This window comes from Corvus brachyrhynchos, unplaced genomic scaffold, assembly GCF_000691975.1.
Source record: "Corvus brachyrhynchos isolate BGI_N302 unplaced genomic scaffold, ASM69197v1 scaffold262, whole genome shotgun sequence".
Taxonomy (NCBI): Eukaryota; Metazoa; Chordata; class Aves; order Passeriformes; family Corvidae; genus Corvus; species Corvus brachyrhynchos.
Genome location: NW_008236626.1, coordinates 3,077,345 through 3,088,307, shown reverse-complemented (window position 1 = coordinate 3,088,307; position 10,963 = coordinate 3,077,345). Strand labels below are relative to the sequence as shown.

The 10,963-nt window shown below is 44.9% G+C and overlaps 1 protein-coding gene across 1 annotated transcript in view; it reads right to left on the bottom strand.

Annotated features, from left to right (window-relative positions):
* DND1 (DND microRNA-mediated repression inhibitor 1) overlaps positions 1-10,963 on the bottom strand; it is a 15,892-nt gene that overhangs the window by 3,561 nt on the left and 1,368 nt on the right. The window lies entirely within an intron of this gene.

Below are 10,963 nucleotides of genomic sequence, written 5' to 3'. Positions count from 1 at the left end.
GCCCGCCGGCCGCTGTGGCGGGGTGGGGCTGAGGGGGGGGGGGGGGGGGCGGCTGCTGTAGCCACAGTCCAGATGGTGTCAGAACCCAAGAATCCTCCAAATTCAACACAGAGGCACAGGGGTGAGTGAGTAAAACTGCTATGGTGTTGTTAGTACCTGGGTTTGGTGTTAAGAGATCTCTCATAGTTTTGTTTGGTGTGTGGAAGAATCTCTGAGGGTCTGAGGGGAGGTTCAGTTTGTTTTGTTGTTTTCCCCCTGTTCACTGTTTGCTCATGAGAAGCAGGGAAGGGTGCTTTCCGAAAAGGAGCTTTAGCACTGCAGTGACAAGGTCTGGCCTGAAGGCGACATTAGTGCCGTGGGTTAAACTGCTGCCACTGCGGATCTAGGGGCTGTGAGTTTGAGCCCTGTGTGTTCCTTCTCTTTCAGCTTATTAGTGTCTGGTTAGGTTGCTTTGCTTTATTCCTGCAGTTTTTCCTGTGTGTAAGTGCAGACATGGGATGTATCTCCTCATGTGAAGATACAACTCAAATATCCTGAGACTCCCCCTTGGGCTTGATACTGAAAAACTGGTTAAAATTAACCAGGAAAAACCCATTGCTCTCAAAACCTGAATTGATCAGCCTGTCTGAAATAATTTGGCCCACTTTTGAATTAAATAACAATGAGGCATGGCCCAAGTTTGGCAGTTTAGATGAAGAATTAATATCAAATCTGGTATCTCACCTATGCCAGGACCAGTATTTTGGAGAGTTTGCATGTGTGAGGCTTTTTATGCTTTTATCATGTAATGAAAAGCTATAGGGACCTAAGAAAGAACAGCATGTGATGCTTTTAAGAAAGAAGTGGAAAAAAGATTAAAAGAAAGAGCCTGCACTCAGTCCACCATGTGTGAGGGGCAGGGAAGAGCTGGAAGCAGATCTAGTGGCTGACTCTGAGACCAGGGCCACCTGCCATTCCAGCTCCTCCCTCACTCCCGCCACCACCGGGGGTTGCAGGGGGAGGGGGATGACACTCGGCTTCAGTGGAGGAGGAGGAGGCTTCAAGGAGGCGGGAGAGGGGGGACCCAGCCTTGCCAAAGCCCCCATCGATAAAAGAAGAGCGGGGGTAGCTCTGGCAGCCGGGGATGGCCCCGGCAGGGCGGGCCCGTACACTTTGGTCCGGACGCACTTCCCTCTTCTGCTCCGCCCCCCGCCCCGCTCCTCCGCTTCCTCCTGGGTCGGAGGGAGCGAGAGGAGGGGACAACCAGCCTGTGCAGCCCACAGCACCAGCCCTGGAGGTGGAGCCGGAGGGCAAAGCCTCCCATGGAGAGGGTGGGGACAGAGCCTCCCACCGAGAGGGCGGACAGGGGACCTCCCATCAAGGGGCGGTGCCTCTCCCTCCTCCAGAGGTAACATGGGCGCTTGAGTTTCCATGCCATCACCATTCGCCTGGAGACCGGCTCAGGGGATGGCATCATCAGAGTGAGCCCAGCTGAAATTCCCAGGTGGAGTAAATCCTGTCCAACGGAGACGGACAGCAGTATCCACTCGGGTAGCTCCTCCGGAGAGGACGATGAGAGAACAGCTGTTCTGATCAGAGGAAAGAGGGGAAGGATAGCGAGAAGAGCCATAAGAGAACAAAGTCCTGTAGCAAAGCGGACCAGATCTAAAAGGGAAGACCCAGTTTTATAGGCCCCTCTGAGACAGGCAGTTGGTAACCAAGGGCCTGTATATATAAAAGTCCCGTACTCTCTTGTAGAGTTAGAACAGTGGAAGACTACCGTCGGAAAATAGAAAGAAAACCCAGATAAAGTAGCCAATTTGGTAGCAACAGCAGTTGCCACACAGAACATTGACTGGAGTGATTTGAAATCTGTGATGGACACATTGGTTGATCACACTGAGAGAGAGATGGTTAATAAAGCTATTTTAACTTCTGTAGAGTCACATATCGCAAGCAGATCCATCCAGGGCACAGTTGCTGAGGTTTTCCCATTGACTGATCCAGGGTGGGACCCTAATTTACCAGAACAAATGGCAAGACTAAAACAATACCAGAATCTCATAGTGTATGGGTTAAGACATGGTGTCACTAAAGCTCTAAACTGGCCAAAGCTTTACAAAGTAAAGCAAAATCAAGATGAGTCTCCCACTGATTTTTTAAATAGGCTAAGAGAAGCTGCAATTAAATATACAAACCTAGATCCTGATTCGACTGAAGGGAAAGCACATCTAACTCTCCTGTTTATAGGTCAAGCTGCAAATGATGTAAGAAGAAAGCTGCAAAAGTTAGATGGGATTCAGGACATGAGTAAATAGTTAGAGGCAGCCTGAAAGGTATATCGGGACAGAGACCTTGGTGACAAAGTTAGACACCATCCTAGCAAGAGGGTTAGTCAGGAGAAATCACCAACAGAACTTCCCCTCTGGACAAAGATCAGTGTGCCTTTTGTAAGAAAAAGGGACATTGGAAAAACAACTGTCTGGTGTTGAAGAAGAAATCCCCAGTTGCCCAACTCATTAAGGGAAAAAACTCAGAGTGATGGGGACCGAAGGCCTCTCCCCCAGCAGAGCCTTTGGTTATAGCTGAGCTTGGGAAAGACGACATTGAATTTGTGGTAGATATCGGAGCAGCGTATTATGTGTTAAATACTTTAGAAGGGAAATTGAGTCAAGATACTGGTCATGTCGTTGGGGTGACAGAAATGGTATTGGTTAGGGTGACAGAAACACGGCCCTTCTTCCAACCTTTAAAATTCAAACTGGGGAAGCACTGGGTAACTCATCAATTCCCTTTATATGCCTAACTCCCCGTAACCATTGCTGGGGAGGGATTTATTGGAGAAATTGGAAGCAGAAATTAAATTTAAAAAGGGAAAGGGCGTACAATTTATAATTCCTGAATTAAATTTGTCCAAGTTGCCACACTTTTTATACAGAATAGATGTGGTGAAATCCCCACTGAAGTTGAAAATGCCATCAATCCAATAGCATGAGCCACTGATGTCCCGCGAAGATCCAAACAAGCAGAACCAGTGAGTATTGCACTCAAACCAGGAGCCACACTGGTAAGGCAAAAGCAATACCCTTTGAAATTAGAAAGACGTAGGGGATTGACATCTGTAATTGAAAAATGCCTCCAACATGGGTTATTAGTGCAATGTGAGTCCAGGTATAACACGCCCACCCTTTCACTGAAGAAAGCCGATGGTAGGAGTTATTGATTAGTGCAAGATTTAAGAGCAATTAACAAAATTACAGAGGACATACACCCAGTAGTAGCAAATGCCTTTTGATCACACTGACAGACAAATGTGGCAGGGCATATCACCCCTCTCCCCACCACAGGTAGCCAGTGCAGAAAGGAGAGATAACCCAGGCAGGCAAGGCCCAGCAAGTATCATCTCCTGGCACCAAAAGGTGTGCCAGCTTAACAGATGTGGGAAGAGATAAAAGAAAACAAACACAGGTGACCAAAAGGCCTGTTTTACACTATAAAATTACTACAGGTTATCACAGAGGCAGAAGTCTCTTACACACTCCCTGGGAACATGCGAGACAATTTCTCCCCAAAGCTTGGATGCAACTTTGGGGTTACTTTTCCAGAAACTGAGGAAAAGGATTTCCATGTGTGTCCCTTCAACAATTGGTAGTAAAATACATTGAATCCTAATCAATACTATTTCTTCACTAGCCATATTAAAAAAAAAGGTACCTTATTGTGCACTGTATATTTAGACAGTAATAGCTTCTTTTGTCTTTTTTTCCTGTGTAATGATAGTTTAAGTCTTATGTCTGTTAGTTTTGTGTCTATTAAATAAATAATTCATTCTATAAAAGACTGAATCAGCCATTATTAAAGAACCTGTGAATGAAAGTGGGTTTTGGGGTGCTGGCCATCCCTATAAAGCTACTGCCTGCTGCCAGAGGCCTGGGCAAAAGGCAGGGACTTATCTAAACCCCTCACATCTAACTCATAACAATGAATTAGGGTGGTTTACTCTTGTAGACCTGAAGGATGCCTTTTTCTGCATTCCTGTACATAAAACCAGCCAGGAGCTCTTTGCTTTTGAGTGGGAGAATCCCAAAACAGGGAGAAAAAGTCAGCTTATTTGGACAGCCCTATCCCAGGGTTTCGAGAATAGCCCAACAATATTTGGAAACCAACTAGCAAAGGAATTGGAGGATTGGAGGAGACAAGAGCCAGGAGGGGTTATTCTTCAATATGTTGATGACATCTTGATTGCAGCTAAAACACGAGATGACTGTGGTGCCTAGGTTTTAGATTTATATTTTCCTGATTCTGTACTGCTTAGAGTGTAACTCTGAGGTTTCTTGTAGCTTGCTAATTTCTGCTCACTTGTGCTAGGTAGACATAACAAAGCCTCTCCGGGCCTGCTCTCCAAGGTCACCCAGACTGTCCTAGACCCAAAAAGTATAATCCAAAGATTTCCAAAGACTCTCCTAGACCCAAAAAGTATAATCCAAAGAGCTTCTAAGGGGGGGCCAGCAGAGGGGAAATTACATCATTGAACTGAAGCTTTAACTGGAGAATTAACCCTGCCATGCAAATGAACCAAACATATAAAAGGGTGAAGAACTCGTGACCTGTCGTCCATCTTGGGGTCCATTTTTGGCAATAGCCTGTGGCTCCCAGGGTGTACCTTTGAAGGCCTTTCAAATAAATACCTATTTTATTCTTTTACTCCTGTCCAGTCTCTGTGTCTAGGAGGCCCCTTAAGGCATCAACTGCATCCAATTCACTGTAAGCTTGTGAAACTTTTTGGGACCAAGTGGGTACAGAGTTTCCAAAGATAAGGCACAGATTGCCAAAGAAGCAGTAGTTATTTGGGACTTTAAATCTTTCGTGGACACTGCCAGCTCAGCAAAGAATGGAAAGAAGCCATCTGCTGACTTCCAGAGCCCCACACCGTGAGAGAGATGAAAGCTTTCCTGGGAATGGTCGGGTGGTGCCAACTTCGGATACCGAACTACAGGTTACTGCTAAGGCCCCTGTATGGAGCATTAAAAGCAGCAGAAAAGGAAATCATTACATGGACTGAGAACACGAGAGCTGCATTTAAACAGCTGAAACACACTCTAATGTCAGCTCCAGCACTGGGTTTACCAGACTTAACTAAGCCTTTTGAACATTTCACACGAGAGACTCAATGTGGCATTGGGCGTATTAACACAGCGCCTCAGAAGCCAACGGAGGGCTGTGGCTGACTTTTCCAAACAGCTGGACAATGTTAGCCACGGGTAGCCTCGGTGTTTGAAGGCCATGGTGGCTACTGTCATCTAGGCCATGGCAGCTACTGTCATCCTGATTCAAGAAGGCCGGAAACTCACCCTTGGACAACACATTGTAGTGCATGTGCCCCATGCAGTAGCAGCAGTACTCAAAAAGAAAGGAGGACATTGGCTGGCCAGCAAACGGATGCTTAGATATCGATCACTGCTGTTAGAACAGGATGATATTACCCTGAAAACAACTTCTGTTGTTACCCCTGCCATGTTTCTGTACTCTACCTTAACCTGTTAGAACAGGATGATGTTACCCTGAAAACAACTTCTGTTGTTAACCCTGCCATGTTTCTGTCCCCCACCTTAACTGATGATGTGCCTAAGCATGATTGTTTGCAGACAGTCATGGAGGTCTATTCCAGCACACCAGACCTGAAGGATGTGCCCCTAGAAAATCCAGACTGGGAGCTGTTTACAGACGTGAGCAGCTTCATGAGAAATGGTAAACAAATGACAGGTTATGCAGTAACAACCCAGGACAAGGTGATTGAGGCGAAGGCCCTGCCAGCAGATGTGTCATCACAGAAAGCTGAACTGATTGTGCTTACAGGAGCCTTGGATCTGAGCCAAGGAAAGAAGGTAAATATATGGACTGACTCTAAATATGCATTTAGTGTTGTCTATGCCCATGGAACCATCTGGAAGGAGAGGACTGTTGAACGCTCCAGGTAATCAAATCAAACATGCTGAACAAATCCTTGCCCTCTTGGAGAGCATCAGAAAACCCACAGAAGTAGCCATCATGCATTGTAGGGGTCACCAGAAAGGGAAAACCACTCCAGAACTGGGAAATCGCTTTGCTAATGAAACAGCAAGAGGAGTTACAGAAAAAGGTATTCCAGTAATTCCACAGAAAGAGATTAATTTGTCAGGGTTCATCCCAAAATATGATCAGGCAGACTACAAGTTAATTAAGTTTCTTAAGGTTGAGATCACAGAGAATGGATGGCTGTTACACCAGCGAACCAGGTTGTAGTCCCACCTCTAATCCTTCGAGAGCTAGCTCAAAGAGAACATGAAAGCACACATTTCAGGGTTGAAAATCTTCTGAAACATCTAAAAAAGGTACTAATAGGAAAAGGAATGGCTGATATTGTACAATCAGTAGTAAGCAAATGTGAAATCTGCTGTAAAAACAATCCTGATACGAGGAAAAGAGTTGTGTTAGGAGTAACAAAGGCAGGGGATCTTCCTGGAGATTACTGGCAAATGGATTTTGCTGAGTTACCACGCGAAGAGGGATACAGGTACATATTGGTATTAGCTGATACCTTCAGCAGATGGCCTGAAGCTTACCCCTAACACAGCCAAGGAGGTGGTGAAAGTTTTGCTTAATCAAATAATACTGAGGTTTGGGGTTCCTTTGGGGATGTCATCAGACAAGGGACCACACTTTGTTGCAACAGTGATTCAGGAAGTTAGTCGGATTTTGGGAATTGCTTGGGATCTGCATACACCTTAAAGACCCCAAGCAAATGGTAAAGCTGAATGTATGAATGGAACCCTAAACCACAAATTAGCAAAATTTGTCAAGAGACATCCATGACGTGGGTTAAGGCCTTGCCTATAGCCTTACTGAGGATCCGCATACAACTGAGGCAGAGGGACAACATCAGTCCCTGTGAAATATTGTATGGCAAGCCATATCAAATTCCACATGTTCCAGGTGAAATTCACATGAGGGGGAAACTTGATTTGCAGAGATCTCTAATGGCTTTAGGTTCCACTTTGCAGAAGCTCCAGAATTACATTGTGTTATCCAGACCCATAGGACTGGACACCCCGGCACATCCCTTCCAGCCTGGAGATTGGGTCTATGGTTAAGTGGCGGGACAGTGACCCTCTACAGGCCGAGTGGAGAGGACCATTCCAGATTCTGCTGACTACCATCACTGCAGTCAAAGTCACTGGCAAAGGATCCTGGATTCACTACTCCAGAGTTAAGAAGGCTTCTGCTCCCAAAACAACTGAGAAAACAGAGACTGATACAAATGAAGATGATGTAGTTTAAATGATTCTTTCCTTGTGCTTGTTATCTACACAGTTGGCAACCCTGACCCAGGTTTGAAACCAAAATTTGCATATGATTCTGGTCCAAAGTGTATCCAAAGATATTCACCTGGATACAAAGCTAACAACTGATATGTAGATCAAAGTGGAAAGATCAGCAAAAATTTGTCTGCAATTTGAGAACTAACTCAGATCTTACATTAGATAGCATTCAAAGTAAATACATTGAGTTTTGATGTGACACTGACTTCATGGTTACCAAACTGGCCCTAGATTTAAAAACTGTTCAGAGTAGTTGTAATTATAATTCTCATTTATATATACTGCTGTTAGACACATATTACTACTAAATATTTTGAATAGAGTCTCAACAAGGTAGAGGCCTTGTCAAGCCTCTAAGGGGGGGGGAATGATGCCTTAGGATTTAAGCTTTTATATTTTTCAGATCCTGTATTGCCTAGTATTTAACTCTGAAACTTCATATAGCTTGTCAGCTACTGTTCTCATGTTTTGGTTAGGCATAACAAACCCTCTCTGGCCTGAACTCAAGGACACCTTGTTGTCCCAGGCCCTGAAATAGGTAAACTGAGCCTCTGGACAGGGGGAGCAAACTTGGGGTAATGGCATAATTACCTGGAATTATCACTGGAGAATTAACCCTGATATGCAAATGGACCAAACTTATAAAAGTGTGAAAAACCCGTGACCCAGCGTCCATCTTGGGTGGAGCCCCTTGGGAGCTTCTGACTGCCCAAGGTGTTCCTATTGAAGGCACTCAATAAATACCTACTTTTATTCTCTTAATCTTGTCCAGCTTCTGTTTTCAGGTAGCCACTTGAAGGCATCAGTTCTTGAAAACAGAACAGCTGCAGAGACAGTTACAGGAGGAACAGAAAGAAAAACAAATTTGGAGGAAAAAGTTGAGTTAATGCTTATGCGGGCTCCAAATCCTCCTGACATCATGCAGATTAGAAAATTAACTGCATCTCCTGAAGATTGGCCAAATTCTGCCTTGTTACAAAATGGGATAAAATTAGAAAAGACACAACCTCTGATGCACAATTGGCCAGGAGTGTTGCTGACATTTTACAACACAGGGAAATCCCCACCTGTGCAACACTAATGCATGGTTGGTACCGCCACGAAAATCACCTCATTCCACATCTCACTAATATGGGTGAGATGTGGGATGGAGTGATTTTTGTGGCGATACCAAGAATACTACGTGTAATGTAGTCATTCAATGGTCAATACTAATTGACCATTCCCAGGAACTATGATTTACAGGTTGTCCACCCAGAAAACAGAGGTGGAAAGAGTTATATAATCAAACACTATTTTTAAGAATTCCAAAAATTGCAATTCCCCTCCCCCTGGGCAAAGGTGAAAAAAAACCCTCACTAAAATTAGCAAAAAAAAATTTAGAAGTTGTATCATTTCCAACAGGAGCAGCACACCCCCAGATTCCTGTTATAGCAGGATGCATTTCAGGAGACAGAATGGAGATGTTCTGAATGGGAAAAGGGACTTTTCTCTCTATTCTGAGCAGTGAAAATAATGCCTTGATGTGGCCACCTAAAACACAGAGACTAGACAAGAATAAGAGAATAAAAGTAGGTATTTACTTGAAGGGCCTTCAAAGGTACACCCTGGGCAGTCAAAAAGCTACATCTAAGATGGACGCTGGGTCACAGGTTCTTCACACTTTTATAAGTTTGGTCCACTTGCATATCAGGGTTAATTCTCCAATTATAACCTCAGTTAATGATGTAATTACTCCAAGTCTGCCCCCCCCCGAGGCTTTAGTTTACACATTTTGGGGCCTGGTGTCCTTGAAGAGCAAACCCAGAGAGGGTTTGTTACATCTAACCAGCACGAGAGAACAGTTGTTAACAGGCTGCACGAAACTTCAGAGTTACACACTAGGCAGTGCAGGATTTGAAAAAATATAAAAGTTAAAACCTAAGGCATCAAAACAAGCTCACATTTTCCATATAAGCAAGTACAATGGGCCAAAAAGGTGGAATTCAATAGGTTTTCCACACCCCATGTTAGCCCCAGTCAAATGGAAGCACAGAACGGGCTAATGGCCTGTTGCCACATGACTGAGTGGGACTCAGGGTACTTCACCAACTAAACAATAGCTGTGGCCTGCTCAAGCATTCTTTGCAAACCCTGAATGAGGTGCTTTACAATCCCGACAACCTGTTATGGTAAAAGCAACACGAACTGGAACTGTGCCTGTGACTAACTAAACCTCCGCGTGCACTTGCTTGGGGAACTACCGACAGCAGTGGTACAAACCACAGAATTAGTGCACGGTGGCTTTTTTCTTTCTTTAATGGGATAAGAACCTGTCCAGGCAAACCCTGCTGAGACTTGTATGCTTTGACTTTTTCAGGAAATGATACTGGAAATGATGCCAGCACATCTCCACTGAAGATCGAGTTATCCACTGAAGGACTGCTTATTCTCACAGAATGAATCAGCACCAGAATGAACCAGACTGGGCATATAAATCACCAAGCCTGACCCACTGGATGGAAATCTTCACTTTTTCCATCTGTAATAGTCACCGTGGTAATGGCTGTAACCATGCTTAAGCCTGAATGACCATTGCTAATGAATAAGCCATAATTGTACAAATTCAGGAGCTTAGCCTAACAACATGAATTTGGCAGAGGGTTAATATAACTTTAATATGTGAAGCACAACTTTCAACCAACAAGGGGGAAATTTATTTACTCAGCTTCCAATATTGACACAAAATATGAAAGGGAAGTTTTAGTGGAGATACAATGTATCCGCAACTGTAAGTGGGTAATACATACTAGCACAGCAAAAACTAATTTAAACCTCACAGTGCATTCCACTACCTCCCAGGCTCCTGACAAGATTGGTGAAATCTTACCTCCACAAATTTTTAAATTTGGATGGCATGCCATCAAATATACCGGCCAAAACAAGTGCTATTTAATCCTTCATGGTCCCTCAAACGAGTGGAATTATCAATGCAGGTTAATATCTCTGCAATTAAACCTGCCATTTCTGTCTAATCCCTATGCACAGTGGTCGGCAGGGTTGCATGGACAGACCCTGACCCCTCCAAAACCATCAGGGAGAGAGAGTGACTGGTATCCTGGGGACAGAATTGGGAGCATTAAGTTACACAGATGCTGGAGTCTTAAAAAAAAAAAAAAAAAAAAACAAACTCATTAACAAGTGATTTATACCAATTTAAAGATCCATTACGATCTTTCTTATCAGCATTAGGAACTAGCCAATGGCCCTTATCAGATACCTCGGTGCGAAAGGATTGAGGTACCAGCTAATAGTGAATGCCACCAGGTGGTGGCACCTCTATTTTCGAGGGGTTTCATCTTTGCTGAAGACCAAAAACCACCTCCGAATGAGGGTGAGAACCCCCACTGGGGAAATACGTGCTGAAAGCGGCATAAAAGACCATCCCCATTCCTTCCTCAGAGCCTCGTGGCCCGGCCCTGTGGCTCCCGGAATGGGTCCCAGCCCGGGGAACCGGCCCGGGGGTGCCTGGGCTGTGTGGAGAGGCAGGACCCAGCTCCCCTCGCTCAGCCCCCGATGCTAACGGGGGACTCGCGCACCTCCGGCACCGGCTGACCGCGGCTCATCGCGGGGAACGGCGCGGGGTG